Source organism: Onychomys torridus, chromosome 17 (genome assembly GCF_903995425.1).
Source record: "Onychomys torridus chromosome 17, mOncTor1.1, whole genome shotgun sequence".
Taxonomy (NCBI): Eukaryota; Metazoa; Chordata; class Mammalia; order Rodentia; family Cricetidae; genus Onychomys; species Onychomys torridus.
Window position 1 is genome coordinate 39,124,559 of NC_050459.1, and position 13,244 is coordinate 39,137,802.

A 13,244-nucleotide genomic window follows, 5' to 3' on the forward strand; every position below is an offset into this window, starting at 1 on the left:
CCTTTTGGCCTGGAAATTAGTTAAGGATTCCATGAATACTAAAAGGATGAATGGTCAGTGAATGAATGGGAGAGCAACTTACAAAATCAACACTATCGTTATTTTTACTTTGTGCTATGCCAAGTTAAGCAGCCCTTGAATAGTCACAGGAGAGTTCTAAGCCAGGACATATGTACAGTCACGCTGATGCTGTGTTGTTTTGCTTTGCTTGTTTGATTGTTTGCTTGTTTGCTTGTTTGTTTGTTTGGTTGGTTGATTGGCTGATTTTTATTTCCTGCCTACCTTAGAAACTGAGTAGCCATACATGTTAGCCAACCAGCTTGAAAAGTTAGATCCTTAGTGTTGCTTAAACTCTACACCAAAAAAAAATGTTTGACACAGGACTAGACCCCAGAGGACTGGACATTTGTCTTCACCAAAAATGAATGGGAAAAACAAACCATTGGGACAAGTTAACGGATGGAAATAAAGAAGCCGAGAAACCAAGGAAAGCAAGTTGAGAAAATCAGGACGAGTCTCTGATTCAGGAAAGACTAAAAGCAGCCCAGACACAAGGGGCCTGAACTTAAGGACGCAAGATAAAATGGATACAGACCAGGATCAGGTGGTGCACAGGGTGGGGTGAAGGAGATGCATATCTTAATGACTACCAGGAAGGCCAAGCTTGGTTTGCTCCTGTCAGTTGGCCAGGGTATGATTTGTCATCAAAAGAGATAATGAAAACAGAAATGCATTTGCAGTTTACTTCCTGCTGTGTCCAGAGAAGACCACAACAAGCTCAGGGGAGCAGAATGAAAGGTGAGAAACAAGGCTGGTCTCGGACATGGCTTCTATTTAAAATGGAAGAGGCACGGAGAAACAAAAGAGCCTTTGTGCTTTCCTACAGAATGGTAAAGATTTTAAGTGGTGTTTTGAGTGTGTGTGTGTGTGTGTGTGTGTGTGTGTGTGTGTGTGTGTGTGTCTGTGAGAGTAAAATTGCATCATGTGCTTCCATGTACATGTAGAGGCTACAAATCAACACTGGCTTGATTTGCTCCTCAGTTCCTCCTCCACCTTATTTTTTTGAGGCAGGATCTCTCACTGAACCTGGAACTCACCAATTAGAGTTGCTGGCTGGTGAGCCCTAGGGGATCCTCCTGTGTCCTGCCTGCCCCCCAGGCAGGACACAGGTGTCTCACAGAATCTGAACTCCACGTCCTTGGCCCTTCAGCTGATTCTTTCTTGATGACTTTGTGTCATATTTCACATACTTATGATCACGGACATTGTTATATTTAGGCAAGGATCAGACCACAGGTCTCAGCTTTTCAGCTTCCACACATTTTTCTATCCATCTTTGGGCTCGGAGGATAAACCAAAACATTGGTCCATGTACTTGGTTCTGCTCCTAGCCACTGTTACACACTCAGGCCTTCCAGCATCCCTCCTTGCTGTAGCGTAGCCTGGGTGACTTCCCAGTCTTCAGTCCACTGCTTCCTAGCTTTCTTCATGCCACAGTAACAAGATACTCTGGTGTTGAAAATTACCCTTTGGCAAAAAGCAATAAAGCAAACCCAAACAACCAGCAAGAGCCCAGCTTGCCCACCTCACAGTGACATTCCACAGGCTCACATTTCTGTGCCAGAGGGATTCTAGCAGGCATGCATAGGTTCAGCTTCCTGCCATTTATGAAAATTGAGCCAGGCGTTGCAGCATGCCTACAGTGATGAATGCCCTGACAGCATGTGTACATGGTGTATGCAGCCACTTGTCAGCCTAAGACAAGCCCCCATTTGATGACTAGACGGGACCACCGCTACTTTCTGCTCCCTTTCCGCACAAGACTCCCCTCCTACAGAGGACTTGTGTTTCTGTCTGGAGCTCTGTGTTTCCATCATCTATTTTTTATAGCGCTGACACTAACCCCAATGGCAGCAAATGAAGGGTATTGTTTCGGACGTGGTGCATCATGATGCTGATTTGGCTGGTCCTAAGAGGCACATCCTCTACATCAGGTTTTATCATTTTTGTCATGGGAGACCTGGTTCAACAGAACGTAAGTGTTTTCGGGTGCTTGATGTTTCCGTTAATGTAAAGGCTTCATTTCCTATGTGTGAGTGGGAAAGGCATAAGGTAACATGAGAAGTGGGTGCTAAGGATGTTGGTGGGATTCCTGTCTGTCAGGATGGTAGTATAGAGAAGACAAGCAAAATAATGTGTCGCACCCTCTTGTTTCTCAATAGATGGCTAATTTTTGAGAGATGTTGGTTTGCCTGAAGGAGCTGTGTGATATTTCAAAAACATGTGATCTCAGAAATTCTCATCTTTATGAACTCTCTAAATACAGTTTTAGGCTTAAAGGGGAGAGGGATTAAGGACCCTCAAAATATGAGATTTTGAAGGAGCCATTTATAAGGAATTAGAGCCTTTCTCCCCACCCTAGAACAACCTTCCACACACCAACAAAACACTAGTAACTAAACTAACCTGCTAACTGGTAAGAACATTATATCCTAACTCAGAAGTCCTTTTGCCCACCATGGGCTTGCTGACAGCAGTTAATCATCAATAGCAAGTGTTAAACTTTAAATCTGTAGCATATCACATTCAGAATAGCTTTAGGAGAGAGACCGCATTGGGTTTACTTCTCCATGAATATTTACTGCATTTCAGATGTATAAATATTACTGCTTTTTTCAAGCATCTTTCCATTTTGCCCTCTTTCCAACTTTCAAGACTCCTGACTCAGCTGTTCGAATTTGCGAATGTAATCACCACACTGCAACTACCTGAGCAACCCTTACACACTGCTGCTATCTTTCCAGAGCTCTGTGCTTTACCTCACAGCAGGATCAATAGGACGCCAGAGGAGGAAAGAAAACAGGTTAGCTTTGGGCAGCTTCATGCACTTTCTATTAAACTCGACAGCTAATTTGCAAGTTCACGCTTTAAAAAAAAAAATAGGCTAGGCTTCTTGAAACCCTGGCAGCTGAATCCTCCCAACTGTGAAATAGAAAATGGAGCCCAGAGAATACCCTTGTATTAGGGTGCTAGCCAAGGCATTATTATGGTCAAAGACTGAAATTAATTCTCATTTAATGCTTTCTAGTAAAAGGACACGAAAAGAAAAAGTAGGCACCATTATGAAACAAGCCAGAAATTTCCACTGAGAGTCTCATATGGAATTTATAACCTTTCATTTCATCTGAATTCACAAAATCATCCCAAGCAAGGATGCCTTCTTAGACCCGCTGACGGGATGTTTCAAATGCTTTTTCTATATAAAGATGTGTTTAATCTGATAGAGCAAGTGACATTTTTATAACCCAGAAAAAATTATTTATTCTTGGAAAAGAAAAAAATCTTGGACATGTGGCCAGATATGGGAAAAATATATTTAGGGGGTGACATTTTTTGGCATGAAATAGAAAGGAAAGAGTTTTTTATGAAACACTTGGCAAAGCAGAATCTTAAAACTATTTCTAAACTTGTCCATTTGCAAAACTTTCTAGTCTGTTTTCCTTCTCCACTATGGGAGAAGGAAAACCCCTTGGCTGGGATGGGCTGAGCCCCATTACTTTGCTTCTCCTGATAGGAATTGGTTAAATTAACTAAACTCCTGTTGGAATGTCTAGCCTGTCATCAGGTCTACATAAAAATGAAACACATGGCATTCTAAGAGGGAACCAAAAACAGCCAATTCTCAGAAAATATTTGAATAACCCTTGAAGGTTAACAGCACAATCATTCACACACATACACACACACACACACACACAGAGAGAGAGAGAGAGAGAGAGAGAGAGAGAGGGGATGCTTTGAATTTCCCTTCTAGATGCAGAAGAGGACAGACTCTTATACCATTCTGATCTGGGCACATTTCTTCAGAAGGTATGATGCCCTCATGGGGAACCTCAGTGGTCTGGGCTTGGGACTCATGGTGCTGGGAAGAAATAAATTCTGTGTATTTTAGCAAAATTACCATTATATGGGGGCACTAGTTAAGGCATTATTTTTAAGGACATAAGACAGTAGGCCAAATAGTATAAGTATACCCTGACCTTAAATGCAAATAGTGTGGTCTTCCGGGTCAGTAAAGTATTTACTTGTTGAATGCTGTGCCTAACCAGCCCTGCCTGAGTAAATAAGTGACAAGCACAGGTAGCTGTTGGTTAAAGAGACAACATAGAAATCACAAGAAGGCTGTCAGTTTGCCTCTTCACTCTGTTATTTTATTCGTCCCATGCTTCTTTTCTCCCCTGGCAGTACAGTCCTTAAAGGCATGCTCAACAGAGATCATTCAGGACTCAGTACACTTGTTCTGACTGGTAAACAACTGTACTTGCGTCTCCTTCTTGGTCAACACCGTCTGTTTCTGTATGCCGAGGGGAGCACAGGCAGGCTTGTTTACTGTGCAGAGACAGCTGCGCTGATAAAACGTCTTCTGTTTTCCTCAGGGCTGAGCGTGAGTCTAGTATTCCAAAGGTGGACAGAGCTTGCTTTTAGAGCAACGTTCTGTGAGTGGGAAAAGCCCTTTGCTTCCTCACACCATTTCCGACTGTGTAAAATGTTAATCCCCACCAAGGCATTAGTTAGATCCTCACCAATGTGAGGCCACATACACACAGCCTTTGTCCATATGTCAGAATCAATACTGCTGCACCCAATCTTCCAGAACATTGAGATTTGGACTAGACTTTTGTAAACTTTTGTGGGGTTTGCATGTGTGTGTGTGTGTGTGTGTGTGTGTGTGTGTAAGAGAGAGAGAGAGAGAGAGAGAGAGAGAGAGAGAGAGAGAGAGAGTCCCTTCTTTTCCCCATTTCCAATTTGAATTTAATGTATTTTGAACTGTCCCTCTGTTACCAGCCTAGCTCTTATTTTATTTTATTTTTATTAAGAGATTTCTATTTGTTTTACATATCAGCCATGGATTCCCGTCGTCCCTCCTCCCACCTCCTAACCTTCCGCTGCCATCCCACCCCCTATTCCCACCTCCTCCAATGCAAGGTCTCCCCTGGGGAGTCAGCCCAGCCTGGTAGATTCAGTTGAGGCAGGTCCAATCCCCTCCTCCCTGCACCAAAGCTGAGCAAAGTGTCTCAGCATAGGACCTAGGTTCCAAAAAGCCAGCTCATGCACTAGCTAGCTCATGGACTAGAGGTCCCGGTTCCACTGCCTGGGGGTCCCCTAAACAGTTCAAGCTAAACAACTGTCTCACTTATACAGTGGGTCCAGTCCAGTTCCATGGGGCTCCTCTCTATTGGTCCACAGTTCACAGGCTTCCACTAGTTTCAACCTAGTTCCTTTTAAACAGCGCAAGCCACCCAGGAAAGGTAAAGGCACACATGCTTGATACCTATTGAGGAATGAGGTGACCCCAAGCTTGTGGTGGGCCACTTGCGTCCACCATCTCCCTCTCCCCACCAGTTTTAGGGAGAGGTCAAGGGTTAGATTTAGGTCAATGCGGTTCTTTTGTGGGCAGCAGTTTCAAGTTCGAAGCCTGAAACCTAAAGGCAATGGAAATTCTAAGTTCAGTTGCCAGTTAGAACAATCTCTGGAAAATCTACCTCGCTTCTCGACAGTGAGAGGTGTTGCTTTGAAAACACAAGACATAATTAGAGACAGAGGAGAAACTGTGGACACGTGTCAATGCCGAATCCTTACCTTGGTTATCACTCCCAAGTGCCAATCGGCCTCACTAAGGCATTTGAATCATGCTTCACCTGACATGCTAACCTGGAATTTTAAAATGTTCACTTCACAGTGAGACAAAGGGAAAAAGTGTGCCAATGAGCATGCTTGTATTGGGTGAGGAGAATCACATTTGCCTGTTGAAAAACATTTCTTTTTACCCTGATATGGACTATCAGTTTTTTATTTTCCAAGTCCATGCTGAAGATGCAATGTTGTACAGGTGACATCTTTTGACACCCTAGTGGATTTGCAGAAAATAAGTAGCAAACACAAAAATAGTTAGCCTTAGGCAAAGTCCTGGAGGGGCCTGTTACTATCAGGAGGGTATATTAAGATGGCTGTGAGCAAAAGACCCGCAAGAATAACTAATGGAAAACTAGGGTTGGTGTCTTTCACATTCCTGTAGCTAAGCAAGCATTGACCCCATTTAGAAAGGGTATTTTGTTTGGGTTCTCTTTTCTGTACAGGAATGAAAACATAATGTCATCATTCACATGAATGGCACTGACTTTTTTTAAATTTATTTTTATTTCATGTTCATTGTCATTTTGCCTGGATGTATGTCTGTGCCAGGGTGTCAAAAGCCCTGGAAATGGAGTTACAGACAATTATGAGCTGCCGTGTGGGTGCTGGGAATTGAACCTGGGTCCTCTGGAAGAGCAGCCAATGCTCTTAATCACTGAGTCATCTCTCCAGCCCAGATGACATGGATTTTTAACCCTTCATTAATACCCCCTGCCCCAATTCCTTCTCCTACTTTTCCTTGAGTCTTACACTCTCTGGTGAGAAACCTACAACTACCCAGACTCCCACGATCAGCTTCTGGGATGCTCTCAAGCCTCACAAAACAGGAGTGCCTCTCAAATGAGAACACCCATTTCTGACCTGCAGTGTACTGTTGCCTTAGGTGCAAGCTTGCTTTGTTGTTTAATAAAAGACTAGATTTGCACCACAAAATCTCCATCATTAATCCTTTTTTTGAGGATGCTAAAACTTTAAATTTATCGAAATTAGGTCTTTACTGTCTTCACATCCAAGCTCTCAAGAAGCAGTGTTGACAAAAACTACTTAAGACTATTACAGCAGGTCTGTTTTACAGCAATGACTCCATAGCTGAGCACTGATTTCAAAGGTAGGCTGCAATGCGGGAGACCCACCCCACCACTGAGGCCTGAGTAACTTGGCACCTGGCCATGGCTCTATTTCCAATTTGTAAATGGGAGGGCGGCGGGCAATGGCAGGCCCCATTTTGTCTGGTATTGTAAGCAAAACCTGGCTTAATGTGAGAGCTTGGGAAAGAGCTTTGTAACATAGCAATTTTGATAAGTGCTAGCTGCAGGGAATATTATAACTGTCTTATGGTGAACTCAGCAACACTAGAGTTGTATTAAAATATTAAAGTCTAAATATTTTCCAGGGTTGTCTATTAATCATTACTGTTAAATGGGTTTAGCTTCATCGAGGCACATGAGTGGGGTTTTAGATACGTTAGTAGGCTGTTTTTGTCTATTCTGTGGTTAAGGCACAAAAGTGCATACAATCACGGACGTACATACTGTGGATTATTTCAGTGATATAGTGTAGCGATTAACCAACATCTAATACAGAAGCAGATGCAGTTTTAGAGAGATTAATCCTCCAATGCTATTTGCAAACAGGTAGTTTAAAGAGAATAAGGACTGCAGAGGGGTTGGCGCAGGGCCGCATGTGCATGCCTGAGTGTGCAGTTTGCCCTTTCTCCTCGTCACAGTGGTTCCCTCTAGGAAAGAAATGCTTTCTTCCCTATGTGCAGATGATACAAATAGCATTCTGCCCGGAAGGGAGAAATAATTTATTATGACTCATCTGAAGCAAGTGTCCTAGGATGTCAAAAATGAAGTATTTATTGCTACTAGGGAAGTGATCTCCAGAAACACACGTTGCTTCTCACCATGAAATCAGAGCCATCCCTTGAACCAAGCTGATGCTGAGCGTGAAAGACCACAGAGAAGTTCCCTTTAGCTCCAAAATACTCACACCATTCCCTATGACTGTAGCTTCCTACTTTGTCTCAAATTTCTGCTGCAGGATTAAACCTTGTATTTAGAAATCCTAGACACTTGTTTAAAATATCATATGATTTACCTGAAAGGAGAGAATGTTCCTCCTCTGTTAGTGCATCTAAGAGCCTTATACAGTCAGATGCTACTGCACTCCTCTACATTGCAGAGACTCATCCATCCCTAAAAGGTGATTTTTTTTTCAGTGAGTGAATGCGGAGTGATAAAGGAAAGGTATTTTTGATGATAGGGAGCAAAAATAACCCTTCGGCATTAGCAGGGGGTGGGAGACAAAAGTGTGGTAGCCCTCAGTGGTGTAAGCAGGGAGAGTTCTTTGGGAAGGCTTATTTCATAATGTAAACAAATAACTGCCTCCCTCTATGGATCTGTATCCCTCTCCTCGCCTACCCCACTCTACATATATTTAGAATGGACTAGAAAAGCTCAGAGGAGTCCAGGATGCAGGTGTGGGGTGTGGAGTGTGTGAACTTGCTACAATACTCTATGGTTCCATTTTGTTAAAATACCGATCTGTCACCACATAACTCTTTGTAAGAAGAATTTTGTCTTAAATGAGGACCAAGATGAGAGGAAATGAATCAGCAAAACATGTCAGAGTCTAAGACAGTCAACATTGCTTCATAAGCATAAAATGTGACCCACAGTAAATAGCTCTAGCTCACTAGTTTCATATGATTATTGGGTACAAGCTAATTGTGATATGTAATGCGCTCACAATAATAAATATGTTCACAGACGGGTTTTTTGGGATTTTTTTGTTTTTGGTTTTGGTTTTGGTTTTGTTTTTTTCTTTTGGGGAAGTGAACACAAGCTTTGTCAAGAACAAAACCTACCCTGATGAATCTAGGTTTTGCTTGGTTAGATCTTGCTTCTATTTTGGTGATTTTGCAATTGTGGAGCAGACCCCACCCACCTATTCATTGTAACATTTCTCTTCTAGAGCCAGAATAGGACAGACTCATATACCATTCTGATCTGGGTGCATTTCTTCAGAAGGTATGCTGCCCTCATGGGGAACCTTGGTTGGCCTGGGTTTGGGGCTCCTGGTGCTGGGAAAGTTTAAAATGTGTGTATTTTAGTAACAACAACAACAAAGATATCTCAGTGAAGTTAAGGACCTAAGACAGTGGCTCCAAGAATATAAGTATATCCTGACCTCCCCTTGACCTTTACCTCTGTTATTTCTAGAAGGATGTCTACCTTGGGATTTGCACAGACACCTGTGTTTAAGCTGATTCAGAAGAAGCCCCTAGGGGGACCTCAGAGGAAGGAGGGCCAGGGCAGGATCTCAAGAGAACTTCCTTTTTGCTTAGTGACTCTTTTGTTTATTTAGGAGAGCTAGGAATGGAACCCAGGACCTTGTACATGCTCAGTAAGAACTCTGCCACTGACTCACATCTCAAGCAGAGGTGATGAAATATTCTTGAGTAGGTCTCAGGGACACTGAAAGAGTAACTGAACTCCACCCTTGTCCTAAAAATACCTTCCTTCTCACACAGACACCAACGAGTACAAAGGCACCACCATCAGGAATGTCCATTGAAGCATTCTTTCCCACTCCAGGCAGTATAGGGTTAAGTTGTCAAATTACAGATTGGAGGACATTTATGAAATATGGCATATCATGCTCTGCCTGAGATCTACTTCCAGTGACATGACTTTCGTTAAAAGGCCATTTGAATTTCTAGGTCTAACTTTCTTCTGACCTCACAATGGGGTCTTCACAAATCTACCCTCATACACCGCCCCCACCCCAGTGTTGATTTCCTTAATTTTCAATACCCCCTTGAGTCAAATCGGTTAAATTTGGTTGGTCACTAATGACAACATTAGATTGCTAATGACAAAAGGCCTCAGGTCTATACTTCAACCAGTGAATTAGTTTTCTAAGGTTGTTAAAACAAAAATAAATTGGTAACTCTATTATTCCCCAATTGCCTAGAACAAAAGTCTAGAACTCTGAAATCAATGAGTTAGAAGAGCCATGTTGCCTCTAAGACTGTTGTATGGGGAATCCTCTTTTGCCTCTTCCAAAGATCTGGTGGCTTCTGGCAATTCCTGGCATCCCAGGGCTGTGTGACAAGATCATAGTCTCTGGTCTGTGGTCACACAAGTCCTCCTCCTTCATGACTGTCTCCACATCAACCTCAACATCTCTCTCCCTCAACCTCATGGGGACAGTTATTGCATTTAGGTATCCTGTTCAATTAACTTTGTATCTCCAAAGATGCTACTTCTAAATAAGGCCACCTTCATGGATACCAAGTGTTATAGATACTGACGTCAACATATCTTCTGGGAAAACACAACTCACCCAACAACAGCCACTATTAGACATGGAGTCATCTTCAAGCAGAAAACAGCTTCAATGCATCTACCACAGGTTCAAATTTTACCCTTCATCTCCCAAACTCAACACTCACTGTCTTCTACACCCATACAGCTAATCCATTCTGCAGGATCCAGTGAAAGACTTGGGCATCTGGTCCTTGCTATTTCTGAGAAAAACTAGCATACAGAGAACTGGAGGACTAAGCATCCCTAATTATCACCCAGGCACTTTGGTCTCAGACAATACATGAAGTCCTAAAGAATATGAGTAGATACATAGGTTCATAACTCACTTTTTTCTTGGTGCTATGAATGTCCTTGTAAAAATATCACTTTGTTTTTAATTATTTCTGTTATACTTCAATGCCCTTCCTATTTACAATCTGTATTTGAGATAATCTTCCAAGATGATGGAGTTTTCTACATCTTCACATGCCCCTTGATTACCCTGACCTTGGAGAGCCAGGAAACACCCTGGAATTATTTGCTCTCATGCAAACAATTTAGAAGGTCATCAGTCTCCACTGAACTTTCCATCTTTTCTGATGGTTTATTTTGTATAGGAAATATGTTATTTCCTCCATTGTAAGTCACATTTTTTGGATGCACACACTTTTCAAGAAAGATCACTAAAAATTATGTAAAAAGAAAGGTCACAGACAGGGCACAGGCAGAAGATTGTAGAATTTGTTTTCCATTATTGCAATCAATAATAATCTGTGTGATATTCTTAGTCTTCTGCAGTATGAAAATATGGATGGGTGTGTGGTTGGGTGAGTGGATGGATGGATAGATGATAGATAGATACATAGATGGATGGATGGATGGATGAATGGATGGATGTAAATAAATAGGCAGAAAAATGGACTTCCTAATCTTATTATTGTAACGGTTTTTTGTGTAAGGACAAAGAGAAGCTCATTGAAAAAATAAATACCAAGAGGCTTAATTAAGCATGACACAGAAAATGTATTTTATAAATATTTTGCTAAGCCAATAAGAGAGGAAGTGATTAGTGAGGTGGCTGTTTTGCCTTATGCTCCTCTCGGAGCCTGTTGAAATTCCTCATTGGCATTAACCATCTGACGTGTTTTCCATGTGGAGAATGTTCTATTCTAAGTTCCAATTCTCCCTCCATTTTCAGTGTGCAGGGTTAGAGTCCCTGTATTTGAATCACCAGGATGGTATTGTATACTCCAGCAAACTCTGAATATCATTGAGAGGAGAGGTTTAAATTAACCATTTGAGTTCTCCAAACTCAGTGTGTGGATGCTTGGCCACAATCGCATCCTATAAATAGATAGGACCACAAGCTGCTTGTGTCATAATAGAAGATTCACCTACTTAGGGGTCTCCATAAATATGTCCATTGACTGTTTTTAAATGAACATATCATTTTGTCAGGAAGAATAAACTTGGGTAGAACTTTGATCTGAGCTGGAAAGGAAAGGAGTCTCTTTCCAGATCTATGATAGTTAACATCCCGCTATCCCTTCCAAAAGTACAGCTCCAATAACCCGATTTCCTCCCACTAGGCCCATCTCCAACATTCCTGTTAACTTAGAGACATGCAGGCCAGGTGCCTGCTGCCCAGCTTGAAAAGCAGGGATTCATATGAAGTAAAGCCTGGATCTATACAGTCCCATTGCCTCTAGAGTAGGATGTAAGTTGAGCTATTTCAATTTTTCATCTCTGAGATGGCCAGTATAAAGCAACTGTTGCAGGATGGATCCTATGCCAGTGCCTATAGCACTGGACCTCTGACATTTTAGTCTCAGAAGGACATTTTCTGAAGGTTTTCACTGGTCTCAGAAGGACTAAAACGACATTTTCTGGAGGTTGTATTGTCAACAGCTAAGTCACTGGAATTCTCTAACACCTTCCTGAATCTAAGTACTGCTCACATTTTGCAAAAAATCCTAACTACTACTGAAGCATATGACTTAATCCATCTTTCTCATCCTGATAGTGTCTTGGTTACTCATATTTCCATCATTATGACAAAATATCTAGACTAATCAACTTCCAAGCATCAGTTTCAGTCTATGGCTATTCAGCCCAGCTGTTGCCTTTGGGCCTGTGTTGAAGCAGAGCATCATGGTATGGAACATGGGGGTAGAGGAAGAGACCGAGAAGCAAGGCGAAACAGGGGAGCAGTGAGGTGTCCCACTGTCCTGTCCAAGGGCACACTCCCAATGACTTAGCTTTCTCCCACTTGGCTCCCCCTTCAACCTCTTCTACCATTTCTCAGTAGCCCCACAGAACAGTGACCAACTTTTTATCCCATAGGCCCTTGGGAAATGTTTAAAGGCCAAGCCATAAAGTGTTTATTTGAGTGGGCGAGGATGTATTTCAAAACACATCAAAGAAAGGTGGCTTATGACATTGATTGACTGTGATAGCGCCACATCCTCACAGGGAGCCCTCCAGTCCCCCAGTTCAGGGCTCTACCCAGTGAGTGACAGCAAAGAAGAGCTGTTCTTTAATATAAACTATATGCGAAAGAAATTAATATTTAAAAACTTCAGCTCACCATCTGGGTGATAAAATGTATATTTGGGGATATTTTTCCTTTTGACAAAATTCATGTTGTTGTTGTTAAAAATCAGATTATATTCTCCCTATTAGTTTGTATATTAGACTTACAATCCATTGTTTGACTATTTTTCAATAGCATAAAAATGTTCTTTTATAATAAAAATCCATTAGCGACAGAGGAAATTAGCCACTAAATATATAAATTAAAACACCCCAAGGATGAACTACTGAAATCTAATATTTTCTAATGTTAAAGGAATCAGAAATGCTTAACATTGAGTGTGCTATATCTCTCCCAGCTCCCTGAAGAAAGATTATGTAAGTTGTACAGTACATGAAATGCTGGTGTCCCAAACTACCACCAACACAGTGTGGATCGTGATAATTCTAAATCTGAACAGAACCATCTGGAATATGAGTCATTAGACTAAGTAAAAAGAAAAAGTGAGAAAGTCATAAAGCACTCTCCCAGGAAACTGAAGATCTGCATCATTCCCTGTGTTTGCAGACTGGAAGCAGGGGCTCTTGACTCTGAGAACCCTTCTCCTAAAGCTGCAGAACTGTGACCATTTGTCAGGATCACAAGGGTCATCCTCCTCCTCAAACCAGTTCTAGGCATGCGAGAGAGGCCCTGTTCTTCTCTTA

General features: G+C 41.9%; 1 protein-coding gene across 29 annotated transcripts in view; it reads left to right on the forward strand.

Moving 5' to 3' along the window:
* The window catches only part of Sorbs2 (sorbin and SH3 domain containing 2), a 315,195-nt gene that overhangs the window by 176,405 nt on the left and 125,546 nt on the right, over window positions 1–13,244 (forward strand). Inside the window, exon 3 of one of the 29 annotated variants that reach the window (XM_036166702.1) lies at window positions 8,671–8,726. The exons of the other annotated variants lie outside the window; for them this stretch is intronic. The gene's annotated coding sequence lies outside the window, so the exon portion shown is untranslated. The remainder of the gene's footprint in view (window positions 1–8,670; window positions 8,727–13,244) is intronic. 29 annotated transcript variants of the gene reach the window in all.